General features: G+C 44.5%; 1 protein-coding gene across 1 annotated transcript in view; it reads left to right on the top strand.

The window, feature by feature from the left end:
• Nucleotides 1–545: 545 nt before the first annotated feature.
• PAFAH1B1 (platelet activating factor acetylhydrolase 1b regulatory subunit 1) overlaps nucleotides 546–19,209 on the top strand; it is a 108,204-nt gene continuing 89,540 nt past the window's right edge. Inside the window, exon 1 of the mRNA XM_003912082.3 lies at nucleotides 546–954. The gene's annotated coding sequence lies outside the window, so the exon portion shown is untranslated. The remainder of the gene's footprint in view (nucleotides 955–19,209) is intronic.

A 19,209-nucleotide genomic window follows, 5' to 3' on the forward strand; every position in this document is an offset into this window, starting at 1 on the left:
GTCCTCCCAATTAAAAATCTATAATAAAAATCAAGACAATGACAGCATTCCATCTGCCTTTTAACCTCAACAGCTCCTCCTCCCAAGCCGACCAACCTACTCCCTTCCCTCATTTCCCCCCAAACTGGGAAATCATCTCGGAGGCCGGAGGCAGAAAGGGACGGTAGGTGGCCGGGCCCCGCTGCCTCTCGCGCCTCCCGGGGCCCGCCACGCACGGTGCCAACCGGTCCCCGCGGTCGGCCGCATGAGCGCAAAAGCAGGGCAGGGAGGTGAGCAGAGCCAGAGTTCAGAAGGGGCCACAAGTTAGACGAGGGGCTGGGAAAAAAGAGCCTTTCCCAAGGTTACAGAAGCGTGCCGAGCGTGAGAAGCAGCACCTCGCGCGCAGACTCGCCCGCCGGCCCGGGGGCACCGCGGAGCCGCCCACCCGCTAGAAGGCAGCGCGGCCCCGGCTCGGCCCAGCCCGGCGCATGCGCCGCAGCCCCTCCTCCGCTCCCGGCGTCCGCCCCTCCCTCTTCCTGGCGGGTCTGGGGCGGCGGCGGCGGCGGTGGCGGCGGCGGCGGCGGCGCGGTGACGTCAGGGCGTTGGGGCAGCTCCTGTGACAGACGGAGCTGGAGCGGCGGGGCGGCGGCGGAGTCCGGCGGCCGGGAGAGCGAGTGAGCGAGCGGAGGAGCAGCGACCCGGGGGTCTAGGGAGCGAGAAGGAGAAGGAGGGGAGCGCCCGGGCGCGAGCGAGAGAAACCGCGAGCGCCGAGCTTGGGCTCGAGCCCCGGAACGGCTGAGGAGCCCGCCCGCTCCCCTCCCCTCCCCCTCCCCGGGCCCGGGCCCAGCGCGCCATCCTCCCCCCCTCCTTCCCTCCCTCCCTCCTTCCAAACTCGCCTCTTCCGCCCTCCCCCCCGCCCCACGATGGGAGTGAAGGACGGAAGAGGCCCTGCGGAGGCGGCGGTGCAGCGCTCCGGTAAGGCGGCGCGGGTCTGCGCCCTCCCCTCTGTCTCCTCCACCGCGCCCGGGCGGCTGCAGGCCGGACCCGGCGGCCTGACGATGTGGCTGCGCCGGTCCCCTCCCTCCCATTCTCCCCTCCCCCTGCCGCCGCCGCCGCCTCCTCCTTCTTCTTCTCTCCTCGCTCTCAAAATGGCGGCCGCGACGGCCGTTGAGTGAGAGACCCGGAGGAGGGGGACTGTCCGGGGAGGGCGCTGCCCTCGCTGCTCTCTTCCCGGGCCCGGCTTTGGGGGCTGCCGGCGCCGCTGCGACCCTCCCCGCGGCCCTCCCCAGGAAGGGATCGCCCTCCTCCCTGGGTGACTTAGCAAGAAAAGTATTCTTGGGTAGGAAGGGCGTGGGGACCAGGTAGCTCTCTGATCCCGGAGAAAGGGCTCGGCCCTGCTCTCTCCGGCCGCAGAGACGAGCACCGCAGTCCCCACCCCACCCTCAGTTGTGGGCTCGGGGACCGGCTCAGCCCCTCGCCGCCGGGGCACCCATTGGGCCTTCCAGGCATTCCGTCCCCGACTGGTCCTTAAGATGGGGTGGCCCAGCGTCTCCCCGGCCCCCAGTGCGGCGGTCCAGCCTCAGCACCCGCCGAGGAGAGGCAGCCCGGCCCACCGAGCAATCCGCAGCATCCACCCACCGAATCTGGCAGGATTTTCTTTCTGCCACCGGCTCCTCGATCGGGAGTTGCCTTTTGATGCTGTTAACATTCAGCTTCGAGGCTCCCTGCCATTCCCCTTCATCTAATCTCCTCTCCCTGCCCCTTTGGGAAACGCAGTGCCTGTGCATATTTACCCTCTTAGCCTCCCACATGAGAAAATGCCTTTGAGGTGGTCGGCACATTTTGACTCTGCCCCTCTAAACGTAACAGTAGAGGGGAAGAGGTTTTCAGTATTTAGTAGGAGAGAGCAAGGTACCTTCGCTTTATTTGTTAGGCTGCCTTTCTTCAGTGACTTAGCAAGAAACTCCTTGGGAAGAGGGCAGGAATTTTTCTTTTGGGGTTTGGGTCCAGTTTATATCAGTCTTTTGGTTAAGAAAATATGCCTTTGAAGCGGAGGACCAGATTTGTGGTCTCGTTCTCAATGGGCGATGTCATGCCAAGGTCCCCCCTCCCTCTTTCCTTAAGTGGCAGTCCGGACAAATAGAGATACTACTGTTATTCCCATCTCTCCTTTAAGCACACAGTCTTTGAGATTCATAAGGTTTTAAACGCCAAACAAAAAATTTATGCCATTTTTGGCAATTCTGTTTTTGTTGGGGGAGTGGGTTATTTTGTGTGAATTTCTTTTCGAGGCTAGGGCGGAGGAGAGACACTGCTTGGGCCTTTCATACCAATAATAATGTCATCCCTCCCTTTTTGCCATAGGAGTGTTTGCTTTTTTTTTTTTTTTTTTTTTTTTTTTTTGCTGCAGCAGGGCTTGATCGCTGCGGGGTCCAGTCTCATCATCAGGAAAATTTCTTGTTGACTGTGTCATAGTGATGTTGAATATATAGTAAAAGCTTTTACTTAAAAAATTCTGATTTGGTTTTAAGGCATCAGCTAGCTTTTAATCTCTAACGGGTGTCTTTTAGGACACGGTTTCATAAAATAATTGGCAGTTGGAAATTGCAGTTTTTAATAAAGCAGAAGAGTAATCTGTATTTAGGGTGATTTCTTTCGTGTTTATCAATGATCATTGTTTGGATTGCTCAGAAGGGGGGAATCTCCTAAAAGAAATTTAAGGCTGGTATATATTTTTTAAAACCAGAAAGGAACCCGGTTTTTCACATGAAGTATTTCTGTATATGCTGATTTTGATGGAGCAAGCCCTACGTTGGTACCTCCCCCCACATCCTTTTTTTAAAAAATGGGCTAATATTTGTGGATGCTGTGAACAGCCATTGAGCCGAGAAGACTGGGTGGAGTAAGGGAGCAGAAGCTGTGAAATGCTGGATTGCCCTTTCAGAGCGCCTTTCTCTAGCTTGTGTTTTGTAAGGTTATTTGATATGAATGGTTGCTACAACTAAGTAATTTCTCTGTCGTAAATCTTAAAATCTAATGTTTTCCACCTTTTTTTCATGATGGGCATTGAATGATTGGAATAAAAAGCAATGTCCTTGCTTTAAAATAGACACTTATTGTCTCTGTATTTGTCCCTGTGTGTGTGTGTATATATTAATATATAAAGATACACATACATCTACACTCTTGTTGATGTTTTTTATTATTCTAGTCATGTAAGTATAAATTAATGTCAGAAATATTTGGCAAGAAATAGGAGGTACAGGAAAACTGCAAAAATCTAAGAAGAATACTGCAATTGTTTTACTTAAAACAGTAAATCTATTTGCGATTTTAAAATAGTGAACATAAAAGGTGGGAAAAAAAGGAAAAGATAATTTGCACGAAAGGCCCTTTGGACCTTTTCTCTTCTGTTGCTCCTTGAAAGGGACCTTTTTGTGAGATACTGTCATAAGAGGGTAGGTCATTTTAATGCCTTGTATCAAGCATTCACATGAGTAGACATCTTCAAAAGAATTTCACCTATATGTGGTAAATGTGATTTTGATTTAGCCTTATGAATGCTTGTCAGTGTATGATTTGCTTTTGCATTTTTGTTCTTTTTAATATGATTAGAAAGTAGAAGAGTTAGTATGGTGAGGAAATGAGTAAGGTTGGGAATGATAATTCACTTTATTATGTGTCTGACATATCCCTATTCCTACTGTTTGTAGGTATCAAAGCACACTAAGGTCCAGGTGCAATGGCTCACGCCTGTAATCTCAGCACTGGGGAGCCCGAGGCGGGTGGATCACCTGAGGTCAGGAGTTGGAGACCAGACTGACCAATATGGTGAAACCCTGTCTCTACTAAAAATAAAAAAAATTAGCCGGGTGTTGTGCCATGCACCTGTAGTCCCAGCTGCTTGGGAGGCTGAGACAGGAGAATAGATTGAACCCGGGAGGCGGAGGTTGCAGTGAGCCGAGATCACGCCACTGCACTCCAGCCTAGGTGACAGAGCAAGACTCCGTCAGAAACAAACAAAACCCTACACACTAAGAGTGGTGATTTTTCAGTAGCTTATTAATCAGGAGCTTAAGATAATTTGACGTAAATAAGAGAGCTTTAGTTCCAAGTGTATGTAGTGTATGTAGTGTTTTTTGATACATGTTGCAGAATATTATACTTAATTTGGACATTAATTTTAAAAATTATTCATAGTTCTTATATACAACTTTTAATGAGGTTGGAAGGAATTTTTTAGTACAATTATTTGTTACCTATTTTTCCAGATAAAATATCTCCAGTTTAAAGAGATTTTGAGATGTTTCTGGGAAGGAAAAATCAGAACCATAATTTTTGGTTTTCTATTTAGAACGTTCGTGTCTGGTTTTTCTTTTTTTTTTTTTTTTTTTTTGAGGTGGAGTCTTGCTCTCTTGCCCAGGCTGGAGTGCAGTGGCGTGATCTCAGCTTACTGTAACCTCTGCCTTCTAGGTTCAAGCGATTCTCTTGCCTCAGCCTCTGGAGTAGTTGGGATTACAGGCGCCTGCCGCTACACCTGGTTAATTTTTGTATTTTTAGTAGAGATGGGGTTTCACCATGTTGGCCAGGTTGGTCTTGAACTCCTGACCTCGTGATCCGCCTGCCTCTGCCTCCTACAGTTCTGGGATTACAGGCGTGAGCCACCACGCCCTTCCCTATTTTCAATTTTTAAAAATAATATAAGTGTCTCTCTCTCAGTTGTATACTAAGTGACAGAGAGAGAAAGAGTGTGTGTGTGTGTGTGTGTGTGTGTGAGACTTCATGGCTTATATTTTAAGTATCCAGCAAAAAATAAGACCCTCTTGTTTACACGTGGTTCATCTTATTCATAGTTTGTCATCTTTGTAAATAAGCCATGGACGCTATAGAAATTGTGAACATTAAGATGAAGCTGTCTGGCCAGACACGGTGGCTCATGCTTATAATCCCAGAAATTTGGGAGGCCGAGGCAGGTGGATCTCCTGAGGTCAGGAGTTGAAGACCAGCATGGCCTACATGGTGAAACCCTGTCTCTACTAGAAATACAAAAAAATTAGCCGGGCGTGGTGGCACACACCTGTAGTTCCAGCTACTGGGGAGACTGAGGCAGGAGAATCGCTTGAACCCAGGAGGCGGAGGTTTCATTGAGCCGAGATTGCACCATTCCACTCCAGCCTAGGCAACAAGAGCGAAACTCCATCTCAAAAATAAATAAATAAATAAAACAAGATGAAGATATCTTAAAAAACAAACCTAAAGCAAAATCTTAGGGCAGAGTGAATTTTCCATATCTTCCCATTGAGTTCTAAAGCAGTGAGTCATGCGCTCTTTTGCCAAAGGGACTTGAGGCTGGGTTGGTTTTAAACCAAGCTGGCCATTTCTGCTTCTGGTCCTAAAGTATTTTTTACTTGCCTGTACGTCCCTGTTACAAAAAAATTTCATTATGACAGGTAACTTATTTTTATGTGCTTTGGAAAGAGAGAAATAGTTAAGTTTTGAAGTGGAAATTCTTTGCCACTGTTCTTATTATGTCATCTATAATACAACTGTTACTTTTTTTTTTTTTAAACTTAGAAAGTTGCTCTATTTAAAATAAAGCTAATGGTATATAATATGAGCTCTGAAAAAAGGCGAACCTACCGTTCTCCAGAAGATGTTTAGCTGTAAATTGAATCCTCGTCATTGAAGGCCAAACATTTTGAGAAATCTATATTTCATGAAGAAAGATGCTGCATTATGTAAGCATAATAGTTAACTGCAGTGAAGGCTTTTTGGGTTGTTCTGACTTTGTTTCTGATTTGATGTGACACTTTTTGGCTAGTCATTGAAATGGAACCTTAGTTTAACTTCTGTTACATATGTAATTTTTAACCTTGGCATGGCAGTTATAGAATTTAATTGATATTTGTGAAATGCTTTCTATTCATTGGTGGCAGGCATCGTAAGCACTTATTTTATTTCTTGTTTTCTTTTTAAAAGATGGTGGCTTCTTGTTGAAACTTACCTAGATAGGACTAATCTGCATTTGTCAAGGATGCTTCTGGAACGGTACTCTCTATTGTCATTTAACATTGTCATAAACATTTCTCTAGAACTTTATAAATATTGAGCTTGGTACTCATTTTCATTTGTTCTTCTGTCAGCTGCTTTTTGAGGTAGATTGGTATTTTTACGGATGAGAGAACTAAAATCCAGAGAATTTTCCTGTCAAATGTTAGGTTAGTGACTAGAATAAGGTAAATATTGTAGTCACAGAACTCTTGGGTACTGCTTTGTAAGATCACACGTTCCTTCTTTCTATAACGATTGGACTCCTTAATCTTTGTTAATCTCTTCTAAAATGGTGAAAGTTGGTGGCATTTATTGCCTACATCATTTAAATTGGCGTTTATTAACATATGGTCTTGTGTTGTTGACTGCTTTGCATGCATAAGCCTTTTAGCATTTGAGTAGCTTCTCCCAAAAATGCCTAATACTGCTTTACAGATAGTATTAGTAAGTAAATAAGTACTAGTTGCATTTGACTGAACGAAGGATTATATGAAAGGAAATGTGCTATCCTGAAGATCTCTGTAATAGCTCCAGTGATCTCGAGAGAATTAAGGTGATGGAAGGAAGAGTGGCCGCCTTTCCTATATGGAGATTTTATGTTCTCTGAGGGAACGGTATTACACTTTGACAGAATTCTTTTTTTTTTTTTTTTTTTTGAGATGGAGTCTCTGTCTGTCGCCCAGGCTGGAGTGCAGTGGCGCAATCTCGGCTCACTGCAAGCTCCGCCTCCCGGGTTCACGCTATTCTCCTGCCTCAGCCTCCTGAGTAGCTGGGACTACAGGCGCCCGCCACCTCGCCCGCTAGTTTTTTTTTTTATTTTTTAGTAGAGACGGGGTGTCACCGTGTTAGCCAGGATGGTCTTGATCTCCTGACCTCGTGATCCGCCTGTCTCGGCCTCCCAAAGTGCTGGGATTACAGGCTTGAGCCATTGCGCCTGGCCCAGAATTGTTAAGTATAAAAAGTGAATTAACTCAACTGGACAAATTACCTATACATTTTGATTATCTGCTTTTGGGGCTCTTATGTTAAACAAGAATTGACAGTTAACTGAGGCCATTCAGAAGTTTTCTGAGACTTTTTACAAAAGTAAAATTAAGAATCTTTGAATATTTTAAGAAATTTAATTTTTGGAAGCATTGTAGAAAGTTATATGTTTATTAAAATTTTACAGTGTGGATTAATCCATTTTTAACCTTTTTTTTTTTTTGAGGTAAGAGTCTCACTCTATCACCCACGCTGGAGTGCAGTGGCTCGATCTCAGCTCACTGCAACCTCCACCTCCTGGGTTCAAGCGATTCTCATGCCTCAGTCTTCTGAGTAGGTGGGACCACAGGTGCATACCACCACGGATGGCTAATTTTTGTGTTTTTACTAGAGAACTCCTGGCCTCAAGTGATCCGCCTGAGTTGGCCTCCCAACGTGCTGGGATTACAGGTGTGAGTCACCACGCCCAGCCCAATCCATTTTTAATCTAAGGCAAAGATAGAAGAATATGTTTTATGGGCTGAGTGCGGTGGCTCATGCCTGTAATCCCAGCACTTTGGGAGGCCAACGTGGGCAGAAGGCGATCAGGAGTTCCAGACCAGCCTGGCCAACATGGTGAAACCCTGTCTCTACTAAAAATACAAAAATTAGCCAGGTGTGGTGGCGGGCGCCTGTAATCCCAGGTACTGGGGAGACTGAGACAGGAGACTCACTTGAACCCAGGAGGCGGAGGTTGCAGTAAGCTGAGATTGTGCCATTGCACTCCAGCCTGGGCAACAGGAGTGAAACTCTATCTCAAAAAAAAAAAAAAAGAATATGTTTTATGATATGCTAGTGTTTTATCTATTTCTCTTTTCTTCTCTTTTCATATTTTTATAAAAAATATGCTAACTACAAAAGAAAGAAGGTGGAGATAAATGAGTCAGATGTTTTGATTATTTAGTATTTTGGTTTTCTTTTTCTTTTTGAGACGGAGTCTTGCTCTGTTGCCCAGACTGGAGTATGGTGGCGCGATCTCGGCTCACTGCAACCTCCGCCTCCTGGGTTCAAGCGATTCTCCTGCCTCAGCCTGCCTAGTAATAGCTGGAATTAACAGGCGTGTGCCACCACGCCCAGCTAATTTTTTATTGTTACTAGAGACGGGGTTTCGCCGTAATGGCCAGGCTGGTCTCAAACTCCTGACCTCAGGTGATCCGCCCACTTTGGCCTCTGAAATTGCTAGGATTACAGGTGTGAGCTACCATACCTGGCCTTGGTTAACTTTTTATGCGTGAGAAAAGGCTATACATTTAGCATAGTCAGAGAAAATGAAATAATTTGTTGACTAAACCCATATATGAATATTTATTTATTTATTTATCTTTCGAGAATGAGTCTCGCTCTTGTTGCCCAGGCTGGGATGCAATGGTGCGATCTTGGCTCTCTGCAGCCTCTATCTTTTGGGTTCAAACAATTCCCCTGCCTCAGCCTCCTGAGTAGCTGGGATTACAGGCGTCTGCCACCATGCCCGGTGAAGTTTTTTGTATTTTTAATAGAGATGGGGTTTCACCTTATTGGCCAGACTGGTCTCGAATTCCTGACCTAGTGATCTGCCCTCCTTGGCCTCCCAAAGTGCTGGGATTACAGGCGTGAACCACCGTGCCCAGCCACACCTGGCTAATTTTTGTTTTTTTATTTTTTTGTTTTTTGAGACGGAGTCTCACAATCTTGTCGCCCAGGTCGGAGTGCAATGGCGCGATCTCGTCTTACTTCAACCTCCACCTCCTGGATTCAAGCAATTCTCCTGCCTCAGCCTCCCAAGTAGCTGAGATTACAGGTGCCTGCCACCACGCCTGGCTAATTTTTGTATTTTTAGTAGAAATGGGGTGTCACCATGTTGGCCTGGAAGGCCTTGAACTCCTGACCTCAGGTGATCCTTGTGCCTCGGCCTCCCAAAGGGCTGGGATTACAGGTATGCACCACTGTGTCCTGCCTAATTTTTGTATTTTCTGTAAGAAGTGAGATCTCGTCATGTTGCCCAGGCCAGTCTCAAACTCCTAGCCTAAGCAAACTGCCTCAAGCCATCTGCTCACCTCAGCCTTTCGGTGTGCTGGGATTACAGGCATGAGCCACTGCTCTCAGCCTAAGAAAAAATATTTTTAAAGTTGACAAATGTAGAAATAAGGAGCTAAGATTTGTCAAAGAGATGAATAAGTAATGAAATATTCTGGTTATCAAAGTTTATCATATATGAATGAACAGTGAAAAAATTGGAAATAACAGAATTAACAAATTTTAATTTGTCTTTAATGGTTCAGCAGTCACTTAAAAATTTTTACAGTATTACCATGATGCTATAATCTTTATCATCACAAATCCCAACGTAAAAATAAAAAAACCCCCACATAATAAAATGATTATTCATGCTTTCTGGCTCTTCGACTTGGGCTAAATAAGTGTTCTGCATAATGTATGTCCTTAAAGAGAAATTATCTCCACCTACTGAAAAAAAGAAAGAAGACAGCAAGGACCTGTAAATGTGAGAGTTTCAACAGGCCTGTAGTTCCCATTTTTATGGAAGCATCATAATACCACCCCAAGACATCAAATGCCACTAGCACAGAAGACACCTAAGATCCGAAGTTCTTAGAATAATATTGCTTTTAAAAACAGCAGAAATAATACTTTACATGGCACTCAACCTTGACTTTTTTCTTTCTTCCTCTGTATTTAATTACCTTGTCTTGCCAATTTTACCTTCTCAATATTTGTTGAGTTAGTCCCGTTCTATCCATACTTACCGTTACTACTACTACCATCATAGTTCACATAATCTCTTACCCAACGAATTTCACATAGTCTCTCTAACTCTTGTCTTGCCCTGTTAACATCTTTGTGCTACGTAGTCCCCAGTCATCTATCTAAAATGAAATCTGACCATATCACACTTTGCTACTTAAAAAGAACCGTTCCTTGGCTCCCTTTGTATTTATTTAACAAATATTTACTTAGCACTTACTAATATGCCAGGCACTGTTTTAAGTGCTTTACAAATACTCCTTTACTCCTCACAACATTCTAGGAGAATTTAGCGAGCCCTTTGTAACAGCTTTGTAAATAGCAGAGCTAAAAGTCTAACCTCAGGTACGGAGGCTCCACAGTTGGGGCTTTCAGCCACCCTACTGTGCTGACTCCCTCTTTCCTGTAGTCCACATACTTTAACACAGTTTTCAAGGTCTTCGATCACTTCGTTTCATTTCTAATCAAGCCCCACCTTACTCAGTCTAGTATATATGTGCCTTCTCCCTCCCCACTGTGTGATCTTTATGATTCTACTCCTGCTGTTCTCTCTGTCTAGAGCAACTTCTAGTATCTCAGAACAGAGTGCAGTGAATACATTTTGACAAAAGAATGATTTTTTTTTTTTTTTGAGACAGGGTCTGGCCCTGTTGCCCATGCTGGAGTGCAGTGGCTAACTACAACTCTGCAAATCCTGTGCTCAGGCAGTCTTCTCGCCTCAGCCTCCCAAGTAGCTGGGTCTGCAGGCCTACGCCACCATGTCCGGGTAATTTTTGTGTTTTTCAAAATATAGGCCAGGTGCGGTGACTCACGCCTGTAATTCTAGCACGTGGGGAGGCTGAGGCAGGTGGATCACCTGAGGTCAGGAGTTCGAGACCAGCGTGGCTAACATGGTGAAACCCCGTCTCTACTAAAAATTAAAAAAAATTAGCTGGGCATGGTGGCGGATGCCTGTAGTCTCAGCTACTTGGGAGGCTGAGGCAGGAGAATTGCTTGAACCCAAGAGGTGGAGGTTGCAGTGAGCTGAGATTGCACCACTCTACTCCAGCCTGGGCAACAAGAGCAAAACTCTTGTCTCAAGAAAAAAAAAAAAGTGTGTATATGTGTATACACACACACACACACACACACACACATTGTTTTTATTCAATTTCATAAGAAGGGGGACAATCTTCATTGACATTGGGTACTTTGAAATTTTCTCCAGATTCTTTTTTTTTTTTTTTGGAGACGGAGTCTCTGTCTCCTATACTGGAGTGCAGTGGTGCGATCTCGACTTACTGCAACTTCTACCTCCCAGATTCAAGTGCTTCTGCCTCAGCCTCCTGAGTAGCTGGGATTACAGGTGTGCGCAACCACGCTCGGCTAATTTTTGTGTTTTTAGTAGAGATGGGGTTTCACCCTGTTGGTCAGGCTGGTCTCGACCTCCTGACCCCATGATCATCCCACCTTGGCCTCCCAAAGTGCTAGGATTACAGGCATGAGCCATTGCACCCGGCCAGTTTTTTTTGAGATGGAGTTTGACTCTTGTCACCCAGGAGTATAATGGCGCAATCTTGGCTCATTGCAACCTCCACCTCCCGGGTTCAAGAGATTTTCCTGCCTTAGCCTCCTGAGTAGCTGGGATTACAAGCGTGTGCTACCACGCCCAGCTAATTTTTGTATTTTTAGTAGAGACGGGGTTTCACCATATTGGCCAGGCTAGTCTACAACTCCTGACCTCTGATCCCCCCACCTGGGCATCCCAAAGTGCTGGAGTTACAGGTGTGAGCCACCGCACCCTGCCAAGATACTTAATAAAATGATTAAATGGCTAGGAAAGTCATTGTGCTTGCTATTTTAAAGCTGTCATGAGTTGTTATGGTATACCTTGTATATGATCTATGTCACTTAGGCTATTGCACAGCCCATCAGATCTCCCCACTGAAAACAGCCGAAAGATGATGCTTGATCTGAGTCTTAAAGAATGAATAATTGGGCCAGGCATGGTGGCTCATGCCTGTAATCCCAGCACTTTGAGAGACTGAGGTGGGTGGATCATTTGAGGTCAGGAGTTCGAGACCAGCCTGGCTAACATGGTGAAGCCCTGTCTCTATTAAAAATACACAAGCTGGGCGTGGTGGCTCACGCCTGTAATCGCAGCACTTTGGGAGGCTGAGGTGGGCGGATCACGAGGTCAGGAGATCGAGACCATCCTGGCTAACATGGTGAAACCCCGTCTCTACTAAAAATACAAAAAATTAGCCAGGCGTGGTGTCGGGCACCTGTAGTCCCAGCTACTCAGGAGGCTGAGGCAGGAGAATGGCGTGAACCCGGGAGGCGGAGCTTGCAGTGAGCCGAGATTGTGCCACTGCACTCCAGCCTGGGCGACAAAGTGAGACTCCGTCTCAAAAAAAATAAATAAATACAAATAAAAATACACAAATTAGGTGGGTGTGGTGGTGCATGCCTGTAATCCCAGCTACTCGGGAGGCTGAGGCTGGAGAATCGCTTGACCCGGGAGGAGTATTGGAGTGAGCTGAGATGGCCACTGCGCTCCAGACTGCTGAGCGACAGCAAGACTCTGTCTCAAAAAAAAAAAAAAAAAAGAATAATTGGAGTGAACGTGGGAGGTCGTTTTAGGTAGAGGGAACAGCAACAGCAACATACATAGTCAGAAAAGCTTGAGAAACTATTTTGTGTATGCTGGTAATAGTTTGGAAGAGGGGATTGTAGAATTTGAAATTGGAGAGGCATGTCTGAGCCAGATTGATATAATTTGTATATTCTGTATAGCTTGTAGGCAAGTTGGAAGTCATTAAACAATTTCAAGCAAAAACAAACATTGTGAGATGATGTGTATTTTAGAGAGATTATGTGGGTGGCAATGAGGAATGTGGATTTTGGAGGTCATGTAGACCTTTTCAGGAAATAACGATTAGTACTTGAAGCAAGACAGTGACAATGAAGGTTGTTGCGTGGAGAAAGGTTTAGGAGGTCCAGGTGTGAATGAGTAGTGTGATGGGAGAGGCAAGTTTAAGCAATTCAGATTTGTAGTTTGGGTGACTGAGTGGAACTGAGAAACTAGGTGTTATTAGCCAAAGCAGAGAATAAGAGGAGGAGTTGTATAGAATATTACATAAAGCAGCCAGATAAATGTTCCTGAAACACAGTTTTCAAGTCACTTTGTTGCCAGAAACCCATCATCAGCTTTTTACTGTCTTTAATGAAAATGCAAAGAACACAATGGCAAAACATGGGACTGAATAGGTGTTTGTTGACTCCTAAATGGGCACTCAAATACTTTTCCTACATGGCCTGGCTTTTCATTCTTTTTCTTATTGCCTTCCACGTCTACTGTGATTCAGCTTTGGGAAGATGTTTTCTGTTCCTTTTGCTACTTTGTTCCTGCCCCACCCCCCTTATGCTTCAAATATGCCTACCACGTTTTCCATTTCCAGGCAGTCTGTTCTAATTTTTTCCACCTGGAAGAAACTTTCTTTTCTCTGAGTTCGTAATCTTATAATAAGTACCTATTTTTCTCTTATAGCATATATAAAATATATTATCTGACTTGTGAAGTGAGTTAGTGCATTTAAAGAGTCTAGGAATGACACCTGGAACATAGTAAGTACTCAGTCAATGTTGTTATGGTGATGATTGGTGATGATGATGATTAAGATGAGGTGACCTTTACTTTCTGCTTTCTTGTGATGGCAAAAATGATTTGTTGTCTATCCTTAGACACTAGGAAAGCAAAGTCGTTTACTTTGCTTATGTATATAAAAGTGCAAAAGTGAAATGATTCTTGAGCTGTAGGTGAGGGATATTAAAAGGTAGACAAGCCCTTACATATTGACTGTTTTGTTAAGCTTCACCACAGCTGTTTGAGGTAGGTGGTAGTATTGGTCCCTTTTTAAAAAATGGGTAAAGGGGTTAGGAAGTTTGCAAATTTCCCCAAGGTCACACAGTTTGTAAGGAGCCAGATTGATGTATGAATCTTAACTATTCGACTCCAAAGTTCTTCACAGGAGGGCTTCATATATGTAGGACTTACCCTTCAGGGCTTTCATTTCATTTATATTTCCAACTTGTTACCTGTCAGAAAGCCTATCATGAGACCTATGCCCAATGAAAAAAGTGCTTTTTGAGTTTTCTTTAATTTTTTTTTTTTTTTTTGAGACGAAGTTTCACTCTTGTTGCCCAGGCTGGACTGCAATGGCGCAATTTTAGCTCACTGCAACCTCTACTTCCCGGGTTCAAGCAATTCTGTCTCAGCATCCTGAGTAGCTGGAATTGTGGGCGTCTGCCACCATGCCCAGCTAATTTTTGTATTTTTAGTAGAGATGGGGTTTCACCACATTGGCCAGGCTGGTCTTGAACTCCTGACTTCAGGCCCGCCTTGGCCTCCCAAAGTGCTAGGATTACAGGTGTGAGCCACTATGCCTGCTAAAGTTTTATTTTGTGTATTTATAGTTTAATTTATTTTTTATTTTTATTTTGGAATATGTCAAATATTAAAAGTACCTGCAGTAATATAACAAAATAGCCATGTAACTATTACCAGAATTGACAATTGACAGATGTTAATTAACATTTTGTCATATTTGCTTCAGAGCGGTTTTTTTTTTTTTTTTTTGAGATGGAGTCTTGCTCTGTCACCAGACTAGAGTGCAGTGGCGTGATCTTGGTTCACTGCAAGCTCCGCCTCCCAGGTTCATGCCATTCTCCTGCCTCAGCCTCCCGAGTAGCTGGGACTACAGGTGCCCGCCACCACCCCCGGCTAATTTTTTGTATTTTTAGTAGAGACAGGGTTTCGCCATGTTAGCGAGGATGGTCTTGATTTCCTGACCCTAGTGATCCACCTGCCTCAGCCTCCCATAGTGCTGGAATTATAAGCGTGAGCCACCACACTCGGCCTAGAGCTTTTTTTAAGAAGACATTATTACAGTTGATGTCTTTTTGTTTTTTATTTTGAGACAGAGTCTTGCTCTGTCACCAAGCTGGAGTGCAGTGGCGCAATCTCCGCTCACTGCAACCTCAGCTTCCGGGGTTCAAGAGATTCCCCTGCCTCAGCCTCCTGAGTAGATGGGACTGCAGGCACGCACCACTACGTCCAGCTAAATTTTTTGTGTGTTTTAGTAGAGACGGGGTTTCACCATGTTGGCCAGGATGGTCTCCATCTCCTGAACTCGTGATTCACCTGCCTAGGCCTCCCAAAATGCTGTGATTACAGGTGTGAGCCACCATGCCCGGCCTTTTTTTTTTTTTTTTCTTTTTCTTTTTTTTCCTTTTTTGAGATGGAGTCCCGCTCTGTCACCCAGGCCGGAGTGCAGCGGCACCATCTCGGCTCACTGCAGCCCCCACCTCCTAGGTTCAAGCGATTCTTCAAGCGATTCTCTGCTTCAGCCACCCGAGTAGTTGGGATCACAGGCCTGTACCACCACACCCAGCTCATTTTTGTACTTTTAGTAGAGACAGGGTTTCACCATGTTGACCAGGCTGGTCTCAAACTCCGGGCCTCAAGTGATCCTCCTGCCTCAGCCTCCCAGAGTGCTGGGATTACAGGCGTGAATCACCACACCTGGCTTGATGTCCCTTTTGTACTTCTTTCCAATCGTGTCCGCCTTCCTCTTCTCAGTAGTAAAGTTTCTAAATGTTGTATGTAGCCCTTTGTTTCATGTTTTTATGCATTTGCATTTGGGTGTATCCATAAACAATATATAGTAGTGCTTTATAGATTGTTAGAATTTACATGAATATTCTACTGTATACCTATATTCATCTACTTGGTTTTCTTTCCTGTGTTTTAGATGCATTATTGATATATATAGATCTAGTTTAGTTGTATAATTTCTTATGTATGATACCATATTTTCTTTTCTTTTTTTTTTTTTGTGAGACAAAGTCTCACTTTCTTGTCCAAGCTGGAGTGCAGTGGCGCAATCTCAGCTCACTGCAACCTCCACTTTCCGGATTCAAGCGATTCTTCTCCCTCAGCCTCCTGAGTAGCTGAAACTACAGACACGCACCACCATGCTCGGCTAATTTTTGTATTTTTAGTAGAGACGGGGTTTCACCATGTTGGCCAGGCTGGTCTTGAACTCCTGACCTCGTGATCTACTGGCCTCAGCCTCTCAAAGTGCTGGGATTACAGGCGTGAGCCACCACACCTGGCCCTATACCATATTTTCTTAATGTTTAGACTACAGAAATGGGCAATTAGGTTGTTTACAGCTTTTTACTATTACAGACAATGCTGCAGTGAACATAAGGAAGGTATTTGCTAATGAGATAATATGATGTGTGTGTTTGGGCTGGGCGTGGTGGCTCACGTCTGTAATCTCAACACTTTGGGAGGCCAGAGCAGGGGATCGCTTGAGGCCAGGAATTTGGCACCTGCCTGGGCAACATAATGAGACCCTGTCTTTACAAAAAATAAATTAGCCGGATGTGGCGGCGTGTGCCTGTGGTCCCTAGGAGTTTGAGACTGCTGTGAGCTGTGCTTGTGCCTCTGCACTCCAACCTGGACAACAGGGTGAGACCTCATCTCTAAAAATTAAAAATGATTGTTTTTTGCACTGCAGAATTCACCCTTAGGTTAATTAAATAAAATATTTCTTCTTTGGTGATATTTATGCCTTGAGTTGAATAAAGAGAATGGATAATATTATTGCATCAATTTTAGAGTATAAATTTCTAAACTTTGTTCCATTTTCTTCCATCTCTTCAACCATTCAAACAACCCGACCGGGCGCGGTGGCTCAAGCCTATAATCCCAGCACTTTGGGAAGCCGAGATGGGCGGATCGTGAGGTCAGGAGATCGAGACCATCCTGGCTAACACGGTGAAACCCCGTCTCTACTAAAAAATACAAAAAACTAGCCGGGCGAGGTGGCGGGCGCCTGTAGTCCCAGCTACTCGGGAGGCTGAGGCAGGAGAATGGCGTAAACCTGGGAGGCGGAGCTTGTAGTGAGCTGAGATCCGGCCACCGTACCCCAGCCTGGGCGACAGAGCAAGACTCCGTCTCAAAAAAAAAAAAAAAAACAAACCCATATTTATTTATTATCTAGCCTGGGATTGAATACTGGCAGCCTTATATTTCTCTTTGCATTGATGGTTAATATTTTTTTGAGCCAACATTTAAAAACTAGCTGTTTTACATAAAGTCGCTATTTTTTGGTTATCTTGTAAAACTAGGAGCTCTCTCAACAGGCAGCCCACATTTTCCCGTGACAACTGTTAACCTAAGCTGAATTACAGCTGCCTTCTTGAATTTTTTTTCCCCCCCCGTGCTGGAGATAGGGTCTCATTCTGTTGCTGGGGCTGGTCTCAGACTCCTGGGCTCACGTGATCCCCCTACCTTGGCCTGCCAGAGTTCTGGGATTGCAGGAGTGAGCCACTGCACCCGGCCCCAGCTGCCTTCCTTTAGATGAGCACAAGCTCTCCAGTGGAACAAGTTTCTGGTACTCTCTGTTGGTGTTTATTATTGCCCTTATATTGTTTATGGTGGAGAAATACTTCTCTATTGATAATGTTTCTTTCAAAAATGACAAAAAGTATAGCTTGACAGCTGTAATATTCAAGAAAAGTGGAAAAGAGTATATTTTTCTGGAAATGAAGAATTTTTTTTTTTTTTTTTTTGAGATGGAGTCTTACTCTGTGGGCTGGAGTGCAGTGGCACTATCTCGGTTCCTGCAACCTCTGCCTCCTGGGTTCAAGCAATTCTCCTGTCTTAGCCTCCCGAGTAGCTGGGATTACAGGCGCGAGCCACCAGGCCCAGCTAATTTTTGTATTTTTAGTAGAGACAGGGTTTCACCATGTTGGTCAGGCTGGTCTCGAACTCCTGACCTCGTGATCTGCCCGCCTCAGCCTTCCAAAGTGCTGAGATTACAGGTGTGAGCCACTGTGCCCGGGGCCGAAATGAAGAATATTTTAATATATATCTTTTTTAAGACAGAGTCTTGTTCTGTCGCTCATGCTAGAGTGCAGTGGTAGGATCTTGGATCACTGTAGCCTCTGCCTCCTGGGTTCAAGCAATTCTTGTGCCTTAGCCTCCCCAGTTGCTGGGATTATGGGCGTGTGCTACCACGCCCTCCTAATTTTTATATTTTTAGTAGAGACAGGGTTTTGCCATGTTGGCCATCTGGTCTTGAACTCCTGGCCTCAAATTATTTGCCCGCCTCAGCCTCCCAAAGTGGTCAGATTACTGACTTGAGCCACTGTGGCTGGACAGTAATTTTGGTTTTAATTGAACTTTGAAAACGCAACTGTATCACTGGTGTTCCATTTCTAGCCGACTCAGACTTTCACCTGGCAAGTTGGTCTCTGTATTTGATTTGTAACTCCTTATTTAAAGCAAATTTATGAGGATGCATAAAACTACAAAATGCCTCAGATTAAAAGTGAGGAGAAAGAAGAAACAAAAACAAAAGGTAAAGTCCAGTCAGGATATGGGCAAAAAAGGTTTGTTATAATTTTCTTGCTACAGGCAGAGCACAGATTTGACTCTGAGCTTTCTAGGAGCCAGCAGGAGAGAAAAACTTGGTAGTTTATTTTTTTACAGTGTCCTCAAGATAAAAAATAAACTAGATAGTTCAGAAAGATAGCTAACCACTTGGCACTATCAGGCTAGAGCAGGAGTGTCGAATATTTTGGCTTCCCTGGGCCGCACTGGAAGAAAAAGAATTGTCTTGGGCTACACATAAAATACACTAACAGTAGTTGATGAGCTTAAAAAAAGTCACACACAAAAACGTCAGTGTTTTAAGAAAGCTTACGAATTTGTGTTGGACCACATTCAAAGCCATCCTGGGCTGTGGGTAGCACAAGCTTGGGCTAGAGTTTCTCATGGGGTTCTCATAAAGAGGATTATATTGTAATTATTATTATCCTCTTCAACATCTCTAAGGTAGATGGATGACAAGTATTTAAGTAGTGTTAGTATGGGAGACCAATCACATCACATGAGTCAGTCTTGAAAGAGTGGATAGATTTGTCTTTCAGTGTCTGATGAGTGGATGAGTTTCCCTCAACCCAGCTTTTTAACCTCCTCGGCAGGTACCTCCATACATCAAATACAGACCATTCATATGTAGGATTTAAATTATTCTGTGAAAATCTAATTTTACCCAGAATAGAATTTGTGGGAGTGACTACATTAAAATCCTTGTTAGAAAATAATTTCAAATCTTCTTCATCCTTGTCTTTCTTCTAATTCGAAGGTGGGTAGAGAATATTCTTCCAGAATATCCAAAAGTGGTAAAACATGAAGAAATATAGAAAAAGGCCAGGCGCGGTGGCTCACGCCTGTAATCCCAGCACTTTGGGAGGCTGAGGCAGGCGGATCATGAGGTCAGGAGTTCGAGACCAGACTGACCAATATGGTGAAACCCTGTCTCCACTAAAAATACAAAAATTAACCCAGTGTGGTTACGC

The sequence above is a fragment of the Papio anubis genome, chromosome 17 (genome assembly GCF_008728515.1).
Source record: "Papio anubis isolate 15944 chromosome 17, Panubis1.0, whole genome shotgun sequence".
NCBI classification, from domain to species: Eukaryota; Metazoa; Chordata; class Mammalia; order Primates; family Cercopithecidae; genus Papio; species Papio anubis.